The sequence below is a fragment of the Saimiri boliviensis genome, chromosome 16 (assembly GCF_048565385.1).
Source record: "Saimiri boliviensis isolate mSaiBol1 chromosome 16, mSaiBol1.pri, whole genome shotgun sequence".
NCBI lineage: Eukaryota > Metazoa > Chordata > Mammalia > Primates > Cebidae > Saimiri > Saimiri boliviensis.
The window spans coordinates 30435628-30438080 of record NC_133464.1 but is presented as its reverse complement, the minus strand read 5'-3'; the positions used below and the strand labels follow the sequence as shown (position 1 = coordinate 30438080).

Sequence of the window (2453 nt, the reverse complement as noted above, 5' to 3'; positions counted from 1 at the left end):
TTATAAAGAGAGAGAGGAGAGCTTGCTTCCTGTCTTTTCTGTTCTCTTCCATGTGAGGGCACAAGAAGATGGCAATGTGAAGACACAGAGAAGATGGTCATCTGCAAAGCAGAAGGAGAGTCCTTACCAGACACCCTTAGACTTCCGAGCCTATGAAACTGTAATAAGTAAATTTTTATTGTTTGAGCTGCCCATTCTATGTTACTCTTTCATAGCAGCCTGACCTAATGCACTAGGATTCATAGGACAGAATAGCAAACATGAAAAAGAAGCAGAGAGGAAGTCGAAAGATGTTTCACAGGATTGTCTCCAAGTGTTCAGCAGAATGCTGAATGGCACTGATAGTATTCCAGAGAGTCATACTAATGTGTCATGCTCTCTTAATCTTCTCCAGCAGATGAATACTCTCAATTCTTTTCTTGTCTTCTAGTATGTTTTGCCTGTAATATTATTAAAAATTGATGAAGATTTTACTTAAAGTCAAATGATATTACTTCTCCAGATGAAGTTTATGCTAGATAATCTCCTATGGACCAAGTATTATACTGAGGAATGATGTAAGTTTTATCTCAGATAGCCATGAGGTGAGAGAAAATTATCCAAGATTAAGTAAACATTCAAGAAGATTAGAATAATATACTTACCTGGCAGGGGAGATACCATGATCACGAAGGTGGTTTTTCCAGGGCAAGGCTTATCCATTGCACTCCAGATGTGCTGATGCCTGCGATTTTCCCAAATGTGGGAAACTCTACTGCATAATTTGTGGTAGTGGGGGACTGCATTCTCGCTTTCCCCTGATTGTCAATAATCATCATCATCATCATCATCATCATCATCATAAAAGTTAAAAAAATTATAAAAACATTAGAATAATAGTGTCTGGCACACACAAAATATGAGGAATAGTTTATGTTAATCCTGGCCAAACTGGAAAAATTCATAATTCATGAATAATTGGATAGAACCCTCAGAAGTGTTTTTCCTAAGCAGTTTGTGATAAAATAACACTATATCAAATGCAGCTGTGATTTCTTCTGGCAGGTATCAATATCAAGACAGAAAATATCATATCACACTAGAACAAAGCTCAGAAAGATTGACTGCAAACATATTCAGCACTTGAAAATGTAAAATTCACAGTATGTTGTTGCTAATTAAAAAATATCAGACATGCGGCTGGGCGCGGTGGCTCAAGCCTGTAATCCCAGCACTTTGGGAGGCCGAGGCGGGTGGATCACGAGGTCGAGAGATCGAGACCATCCTGGTCAACATGGTGAAACCCCGTCTCTACTAAAAATACAAAAAAATTAGCTGGGCATGGTGGCACGTGCCTGTAATCGCAGCTACTCAGGAGGCTGAGGCAGGAGAATTGCCTGAACCCGGGAGGCGGAAGTTGCGGTGAGCCGAGATCGCGCCATTGCACTCCAGCCTGGGTAACAAGAGCGAAACTCCGTCTCAAAAAAAAAAAAAAAAAAAAAAAAAAAAAAATATATATATATATATCAGACATGCAAAGAAGTGGGAGTGCACAACCCAAGGCTGAGAAACATACATTAATCAAAACTGATTAAAACATGACAGAAATGTTATGCAACCATATTAAAAAATGTTTTCTTACAAGTGTATTGTATTCATTTATTAAGCAGACAGATGTAAAGCATAAAAGGAGGACCTAAATCAAACTTTGAGATGAGAAACAAAATTAATGAGATAAAAATACAGCAGATATGATAAAGTCAGATATTTTGGAGGAAAAGATTAATGAACTTGAAAACATAGCTTATTTAGAGAGAAGTATCCTGTACGTAGAATAGCGTTCACTCAATCTGTTCCTAATGCCAATAGTTATAAACCATTATAAATGAAATGGACATTTAAATGGCTTAACATAAAATAACAGCAAAATAAAATAAAATTAATATGCAACTTTTATTAATGCATTGCTGTTATGATTGCTAAATTAAAATTTTCTGAAATATATCTTACTGAATTTTATTATCTTTAATGTATTTCATGCATAAATAGAGAGGAAGGAAACAGGAAAAAAAAACACAAGTGTACATTTTCCAGAATAGAGAAGAAGGAAGAATAAAAATGTTATTTTTGTTGGTCGAACAGTCTTATTAGGATGAGATTATAAGATTAATTTTTCTTAAGAATTCAGGCATTTTAGTATGTTTGTGTCTCTGGGTGTAAGAGACACAGCTAAGAAAATTTTTTAGAAGGAACTCTCCTGTATGATACTAGTATACTGGAATAGTAGCTATGACTAGATACATTACACTATGCATTTGTTAAAACCCATAAACCTATAAAACACAAAAATGAAACAATAAATACCAATTAAAGAAACACCAAAGATTCTCAGTATCTCAGGATGGAGTTCAAAATGTGCCAATATAATCGAACAGTACTACAAATGTATGAAACAGCCTCACCCAAAGAGGTGG

The 2453-nt window shown here is 35.5% G+C and overlaps 1 non-coding gene across 1 annotated transcript; it reads left to right on the top strand.

The window, feature by feature from the left end:
* The first annotated feature begins 636 nt into the window (after positions 1-636).
* Positions 637-800, top strand: LOC120365866 (U1 spliceosomal RNA). The gene has a single exon (XR_005580705.1). It is a non-coding gene; the product is annotated as a U1 spliceosomal RNA (small nuclear RNA).
* The last annotated feature ends 1653 nt before the right edge of the window (positions 801-2453 follow it).